Source organism: Capricornis sumatraensis, chromosome 20, assembly GCF_032405125.1.
Source record: "Capricornis sumatraensis isolate serow.1 chromosome 20, serow.2, whole genome shotgun sequence".
NCBI classification, from domain to species: domain Eukaryota; kingdom Metazoa; phylum Chordata; class Mammalia; order Artiodactyla; family Bovidae; genus Capricornis; species Capricornis sumatraensis.
The window spans coordinates 18174989-18183742 of NC_091088.1; positions in this window are offsets into that span (position 1 = coordinate 18174989).

Consider the following 8754-nt stretch of genomic DNA (forward strand, 5'->3'; position numbering starts at 1 on the left):
GGGGTCGGTCATGCCAACACCCCGAAGGGGTGATGTGCGCCAAGGCCAAGGCACCCAAGCCCTGAGTAGGGGCAGAAAGCTGGCGCGGTTTACGTCCCTGATGTTGGATGGTTGGGCTTCCCAAGTGGGCACAGTGGTAAAGAATCCGCCTGCCGGTGCAGAAGACTCAAGACTCGAGACTCGGGCTTGATCCCTGGGTAGGGAGGATCCCCTGGAGAGTCTCTCGGACAGAGGAGCCTGGTGGGGTACAGTCCATGGGGTCGCAGAGTCGGACACGACTGATCGACTGAGCACGTGTGCCTGCTGGCATGGGCACCAAGGTCCCCTCTGACTTACAGACCAGGCTGTCTGAGGACGCGCACGGGGTGAGCCTGTTGAGAGGACGGAGGCGCTGGGGGCAGGTGGCGGCCGCGCCCTGCGGCTAATTTCCCACAGTGCCTTGTGTCAGCGGGCTTGCAGCCCAGGAGAAGCACTGCGGCTGGACGGACAGTGGCTGAGGAGTAACAGTGGTGATACGCCCCCCAGGTTCGTCTCATTAAAGCCAGGGAGGAGGCCGGGACTCCGGGAGCCCTACTGTGTCTAGGCCCTGGGATGTCCCCTGGAAGAGGGTACAACGTTTCTGTTTCAAACCAAGTCCCAGAGTTCAGCAGGCCCACGTTTCTGGATCCTGCAGTAACACCTTCTCACGGTCCCAACTCAGGTGAGCAGGGACGGCGGGCCATCTCTGTCCAAATGGTGCGAGGCCCAGCGAGTCCTTCGCTGGAGGAGAGCTAGGGGTGTGCGGGTGAGCAGGGACCATCCTCGGGAGAGGCAGCGCCTCTGAGGGCCCGGGAATTCCGCCGCTGGCTGCTTCTGGGGCGGCAGCGCCCCCTGCTGTCCACTTTGCAGTTTGCGCTGGGACAACAGCAAGGGCCCTCCGCGAAACCGGATCTCATGAACGTGGCCAGAAGCTGTGCACGTGAATCCGATTTTGAGGTGTTAGGACCTTGGACTTTTGTTGAGGGGCAGCTGGCATTTTTTGGGAGAGGGTCAAATAAAATGAATTTACTCTTTTCCTAATTACACAAATGAGAGAGCTTATTTAAAATAAATAAACTGTAGAAAAGTGAATGTTAAGAAAGCAAACACGGATTCAAACCCATCCCTGGAGACAGCATGTCAGCCCCAGGAGATGTCTCCCTGCACACGGAGACTCTGCTGTCCCTGGAGAAGGATGACAAGCCCAGTGGTGGAGACCCGGGGAGTCAGAGGGCCTGAGTCCGAGTCCTGACTCCGCTACTCCCAGCTGTGAGCTTGGGTGGTTGCGATGGCTCAGCCTCCTCTACACCTCAGCTTCCCTGTCTGTAAGATGGGGGTCATGGTAGGGGCACTTCTCTCAAAGCATTCAGTGAATCAGAGACTCTATGAAGGGCTGATAGGTGAAGAAACCAAGAGAGGGCAAGCACTCTGCCTGAGGACACGGCGAGGGCCTGTGGAAGCGGGACTCACGGCAAACCCTGGTGTGTATGGCTCCCACCCCACGTACTTCCACCACCAAAGCAACTGCCTCTGCTGTCCCCATGGGCCACCGTGTCTCCCAGCTCCCCAGGGGGCCTGCTGGTGGGCGAGAGGTGATGGATCCATGTCTCCCTAGAGGACAGGCTTCTCCCTTGATGGTGGGGAGAGGCCCTGGGGCTGAAGGCCAGCTCTGCTGTGTGACCTCATCAAGTTGGATAAACTCTGGGAGCTGCACCTTCTGCACCCAGAGAGTGGGGACGACAAGGCCTGCTCTGCGGGATTCTTCTAAGGGTTAAGTGAGAGAATCCACCCTCAGAGGCAGGGAGGGATGTTTTAGTTTGCTCACAACTCAGCACTTCAGGGTCTGAGTTTACTGCTTCCAAACAATCCTAAGTCCAAAATGTCCACATTACATGGTCACATGTCAGCTCCCATCATAACCTTTGTGGATTTATGGACGTTGAAAATAAAGAATTCCATTCACAGGAAGAAATCCTGCCCCACTAGAGGAACAGGAGTGTGGGTTCCACTGTTTAGAAGTCTCTGCATGTTTGAAAGATTGCCCAGGCAGTCTCCAGTGAAAACCTTGGATGATGACAGGGATTGAGGAGGCGATGGGAACACAGAGGGGAGGGCACGGTGGGGTGGGGGACAAGGGGCTCTGCCTCGCACCAGGGAGCAAGCCAGTGAAACTCAGTGCCTGAGTCTCTCACCTATCCAGGCAATAACACATGGGTCTATTTCTAGCAAGAGGAGAGGCTGGCCCGGTGACCGGCAGATGGCAGGCTTCCAGCAGGGACATGCAGATCACAACTGACAGGATAGACTTGATACAGGATGTGGACCAAACCTCCTGCCTGCTGCCAGGAGACTCCCCTGCAGGCTCCCAAACTGAGCAGACCCCAGCCCCAGGGCTGTGTCTGCCACTAGCATGTACGTGCCCTGGGGGAATCTCCCCCCCCCCCCCCCAACCAATCCTTCTTCTAGAAAACAACCCGGTTTTGTCTGCCTCTTTCCACCTCAGGTGGTCAGGCGACCGTGACGCACAGGGATGGGATAGAATATACACAGATAATCCTGGTTCAGCCTACGACCAGCTACATCCTGACTCCTGGCTTCACTGCCAAAGCTGGGTAACTGTGGGCAAGTTGCCAGCCTGTGAATAGCAATGTCCCTTGAAAGTGCCTATGAGGATCAGGTGAAATTATGCATTAGCGTTATCTATTTAACTTGTATTTCTAAATTACACCTTCAGTAATGTAAGTGTATTTATAAATATGTTATACATTAACATCATTATAATATAAATGAAACTGTGCAACTGATCATTAATGAAGAACAAATTACCCTCCAAACTGAAAGCAGCAAAAATCACCCACTTCACTCCTGACTGCAATCTGGGCAAAGTTCAGTGGAACCAGCCCGTGTCTGCTCCAGCAGGCATTGGCTGAGACAGCTCTTCTGGGGCTGGGACTCACTTCCAAGATGGCACACCCATGAGGCTGGTGGGCTGGCAGCACTGGTTCCTCTCTGTGTGCCCTCTCCATGGGCAGCTTGGGTTGGGCTCTAAGAACAAGTGTCCCAAGAAGATGGGATGGAAGCTGCCAGTTCCGTGGCCTCCTCAGGAAAGGTGTTCGACAGTGTTCACCCACTTGTCTCAGAGCCCAGATTCAAGGGGATCTGCACAGATCTCTTCTCTCAATGGGGCTGTTAAAGAACTTTGGGTGGCATTCTACAACTTCCATAGCACTTAAAACAGCTCAACAAGTTAGAGGCATTCTTCTCAGGAGGGAAGACACAAGACACCAGCAGAAGATGTCACCCAACTCCCAGCTCCAGGACGGGGGAGGGGTCAGGTGGGCAGTGCCCCCTACGGCATACTGTGGAAAGTGATTGTTCGTTAGGCTGCTCGTTGACCTCTTCCTGCTTTCAAGTATGGAGTTTTGTGTAAGATTTATTTTGAAGACAGACCTCCCCACAGTAGCCCTACCCCTCAAAGAATCCACTTTGAAAATGACCAGAGAGCCCATAGTACCTGTTGTATGTGGAACACTGGACAGGTTAGATTCAGATACAGGGGGCGGGAGTGTAGCAATCCCCACTCGGTTATTTCTGCTGAGTGCAGGGGGTGTGAGGACTGAAGATCTGGAAGTATCCTCTGCAAGCCAGGTGCTTCCCTGGAGCCTGTGGGGGAGGGCAGATGGCAATGTGTGGCCATGCTCCCGAGGAATAAAAAGAAGAGATGCAGGGAAGGAACCTGTTTTGCTCCTTTGGCCAAGATGCAGACAGCTTCATTATTTCATACTGGTATCTCATATCTGGCCCTGGTTCCTTAAACCCCAGTGCAGTTTTCTGAAGCTTGGCCAGGTGGAGTGCTGGGATCTGTCACTGATGTCTGCTGTGGGTGTGAACGGGGAGCTGGATTTGCCCCATGTTTCCTATCCCCTGCACCTGATTATGCTTTCTAACCGTTGCTCTCATCTGACATTTATCTTCTCACCTATATCTCTCTTCACAAACGTGCACGGTTGTGGTTTCAGCCACACAGGCTCTCCTTTCCTGGGTAGCTGACCCCCAGCCGTCCCTGCTTGCAGCCTGTGTCATCATGCCTCTTTCCCCCTCTGCGGCACCTGAGAGCAGGTCTGTGTGTGTCACTGGAGGGGAACCGGGGTGGCCAAACGATGGCTGAAGGATGAGAGGAGGGCACACCTACAGAAGTTGTGGCAGGACCCCTCCCCTCAGAGTCTAAGGGGGTGGCTCCCCCACTTCCTGGCAGCTCAGGGGTTGGGGGCTGGGTTGGGGAGGGTGCGGTGAACAGTGCCATCCTGGCTCCTTTGCTGGAGGTTAAGATACAGTCATCCCTTGGTATCTGTGCAACTGCTTCCAGAAGTGGCTGTAGATACCAAAATCCACTGACACACAAGTCCCTTGTATAAAATTGTGTCATACATTCGGCCTTCCATATCTATGGGTAACGCATCCTGTAGTCAAAATTCTCAGTTGGTTGAACCCAGGGATGGTGAGGAATCAGCAGGTGTGGACGGCCAACTGATAATGCAGGAAGCCGGCAGGGTTTTGGGGGCAGAGGCTGGGATCCAAGTGACCACCTCACCTGGGTCTGGAGCCTTGAACAAGCCGGTCACGCCTTCTGAGAGCCCCGTTTCATCTGTAAGTCGCCCATCTGCTGGTGCAGGTAAGGCACTCTCAAAAGGCAGAGCTCTTGTCCGCTGGGATGTGCAGTCCTGGCCTTGGGGAGCCTCCAGTCCAGACGGCCCAGGTGTGAGATGGGGGCAGAAGCGGGCTGAGACCTGAAGTGACCATCTATACCAGGCTCAGCACTGCCAGAACTGGCTGTGGGGCCAGGTGGGGGCACCACTGCCCCCTAAGTGGCCTTACTCTTCTCATTTGCAGAAATGGGTAGAACGCTGTGCACTGCTTCACAGCTGAGACAGTGTGTGCTGAGACCTGGGCCCACAGAGAACATGGCACACATGTTACTTGTCTGCACTGGGTGGCCAGACTCCAAGGACTAGGGTGGACCTGCTCACCTGCACGTACTGAGAGGCCACTAAGTGCTACCCTGAGCAGTCCAGAAGCTGATTTTAGACATAGGAGACACATGCTGTAACACTCCAAGAATGATTTCAGTTCAGTTCAGTTCAGTTGCTCAGCTGTATCCGACTCTTTGCGACCCCATGAATTGCAGCACGCCAGGCCTCCCTGTCCATCACCAACTCCCAGAGTTCATCCAAACTCACATCCATCAAGTCAGTGATGCCATCCAGCCATCTCATCCTCTGTCATCCCCTTCTCCTCCTGCCCCCAGTCCCTGCCAGCATCAGAGTCTTTTCCAATGAGTCAACTCTTCGCATGAGGTGGCCAAAGTACTGGAGTTTCAGCTTTAGCATCATTCCTTCCAAAGAACACCCAGGACTGATCTCCTTTAGAATGGACTGGTTGGATCTCTTTGCAGTCCAAGGGACTCTCAAGAGTCTTCTCCAACACCACAGTTCAAAAGCATCAATTCTTCAGCGCTCAGCTTTCTTTATAATCCAAGTCTCACATCCATACATGACCACTGGAAAAGCCATAGCCTTGACTAGACGGACCTTTGTTGGCAAAGTAATGTCTCTGCTTTTGAATATGCTGTCTAGCTTGGATATAACTTTCCTTTCAAGGAGTAAACGTCTTTTAGTTTCATGGCTTCAATCACCATCTGCAGTGATTTTAGAACCCCCTAAAATAAAGTCTGACACTGTTTGCACTGTTTCCCCATCTATTTCCCATGAAGTGAAGGGGCCAGATGCCATGATAGTAGTTTTCTGAATGTTGAGCTTTAAGTGAACTTTTTTACTCTCCTCTTTCACTTTCATTAAGAGGCTTTTAGTTCCTCTTCACTTTCTGCCATAAGGGTGGTGTCATCTGCATATCTGAGGTTATTGATATTTCTCCCGCCAATCTTGATTCTGGCTTGTGCTTTGTCTAGCTCAGCGTTTCTCTTGATGTGCTCTGCATATAACTTAAATAAGCAGGGTGACAATATACAGTCTTGACATACTCCTTTTCCTATTTAGAACCAGTGTGTTGTTCCACGTCCAGTTCTAACTGTTGCTTCCTGACCTGCATATAGGTTTCTCAAGAGGCAGGTCAGGTGGTCTGGTATTCCCATCTCTTTCTGAATTTTCCACAGTTTATTGTGACCCACACAGTCAAAGGCTTTGGCATAGTCAATAAAGCAGAAATAGATGTTTTTCTGGAACTCTTTTGCTTTTTCAATGATCCAGCAGATGTTGGCAATTTGATCTCTGGTTCCTCTGCCTTTTCTAAAACCAGCTTGAACATCACGGTTCATGTACTGCTGAAGCCTGGCTTGGAGAATTTTGAGCATTACTTTACTAGCGTGTGAGATGAGTGCAATTGTGCGGTAGTTTGAGCATTCTTTGGCATTGCCTTTCTTTGGAATTGGAATGAAAACTGAACTTTTCCAGTCCTGTGGCCACTGCTGAGTTTTCCAAATTTGCTAACATATTGGGTGCAGCACTTTCACAGCATCATCTTCCAGGATTTGAAATAGCTCAACTGGAATTCCATCATCTCCACTAGCTTTGTTCGTAGTGATGCTTTCTAAGGCCCACTTGACTTCACATTCCAGGATGTCTGGCTCTAGGTGAGTGATCACACCATCGTGATTATCTGGGTCATGAAGATCTTTTTCGTACAGTTCTTCTGTGTATTCTTGCCACCTCTCCTTAATATCTTCTGCTTCTGTTAGGTCCATACCATTTCTGTCCTTTTATCGAGCCCATCTTTGCATGAAATGTTCCCTTGGTATCCCTAATTTTCTTGAAGAAATCTTTAGTCTTTCCCATTTTTTTGTTTTCCTCTATTTCTTTGCATTGATCACTGAGGAAGGCTTTCTTATCTCTCCTTGCTATTCTTTGGAACTCTGCATTCAGATAAGTAATGCTAAATAAAATCGTCCATGCATAGTGACAAATTTTAGAGAACATACAGAAATCATAATGCAGAAAACACAAGGGTTAACACTGCAGCCTGGAGAAGCGCCCAGAAGACAGCTCATCCTAGAGGGCTCATACGGATTCCAAGGGGGATGAAGGAAAAAGCTCTTCCTTAAATTCAACGTCTTGTCCATCCCTTCCTAACCCAACATTAGAAAACATTCTCTTCTATTATCCCCAAATTCCTTTACATTTATTTTTATGTTCAGATACTTAATTAGCCCGGAATTTATTTTTACATGTGGTATTATTTAGCATCACTGACATAATGCACATGAATTTGAGCAAACTCCAGGAGACAGTGAAGGGCAGGGAAGCCTGGTGTACTGCAGTCCATGGGATCACAAAGAGTTGGACACAACTTAGTGACTGAACAACAATGATTTAGAAATCCAAGCTGCTTTATTCACCCTTCAAAATAACAAATGTAGAGGAGATCCTGTCACTATGTCCATTCACAGCTGAGCATGTGGAAGCTCAGAGAGGAGGTGCCCGGCAGTGGCAAGGCAGATGCTCCTGGCCAAATCTGTGTGGTTCTGAAGCACGTGTGTTAATGCTAGCTGTGTTTTACTACTGTGCAGAGGAAAGACCAGAGGTAAATAAGAGGCAATATAAAGGCTGCTTACGTAGTGGGGTGAGGGATGACACCCTTTGTACAATACTTCTGACAGCCCCAAATTTCCAGAGTGGAAAAATCTAAGTGATGGCGAGCAGTGAACCTCAAAAGAAACAGGACGTTAGAACTGGCCAGGCCTTAGGAACAACACGCTTGACCCTCTCACTATAAAGCCGAGGACACAAATGCCCAGAGAGGCTCCACGATATCATAGGGACTGACAGCAGAGATGGCACAGCCCCAGGACCTGGCCCCCGTGCAGAGCGGAGGCTGGGTTTCTGGAGAGGGTGCTGCTCCAGCGTGGTCGAGTCTCCTCACATCGCAGGCAGAGCTGCACCACTGCTCAGCAAACAGGATGGGACCCAGGAGTCACGGCAGAGCCACTTAAAAAGGTTCATGCAGTCTCAGCAACTTATCAAGTGCTCATTTTCCATTATTCTCTTATTATGTGAATTACACGATTATGACACTGACAAATACTCAAGAACCCTGGGAACAAAAACCTGGGTCCCTGATGCCCCTTCTGGCAGAGCTGAGAACTCTGGCTCCAGGGCGGCCCGAGGCGGGCAGAGGGGAGGCACGCACATGATACATCGGCGGCTATTTCAGGCCCTTGGTCCTGTCTCCTATCTACCAACCTACTGTCCCAATATGAAGACAATGAATGCGTTCAGATTATGTGTGTATCAACACACCTGGGTTCTTCTGGCTAAAAGTGACAGGGAGCCCAGCAACCTGGCCCAGCCCACAGGGGTCATCCCTAACATGCAAAGCTCAGCAGTGTGAGGAGCTGGCTCCAGGCTCACAGGACACCCGGCCCCAGGAGCGAGGCACAGACACAGCCTGCCTCTCGGCTCTGACTGATGGGTCCCTTCATTTCTGCGCATGCATCAGCAGGCAGTTCTCGAGGCTAGGGGATGGATGGCGGAGGGCACAGGCAGGGGCAGGCTCACTTCCTAACCTCCCAGGGCGCTGCTACAATGGTGGCAAACCAACAATAAAGACATCAACAAAAACTCAGCATGTCAAACGCCAAGAGGTATTCTGGGAAAAGGGGGAAACCCAAGGGGAGTGAGGAGTTCAGATATCAGGCCACTACTCTGGACTGGGCGGTCAGCTGGT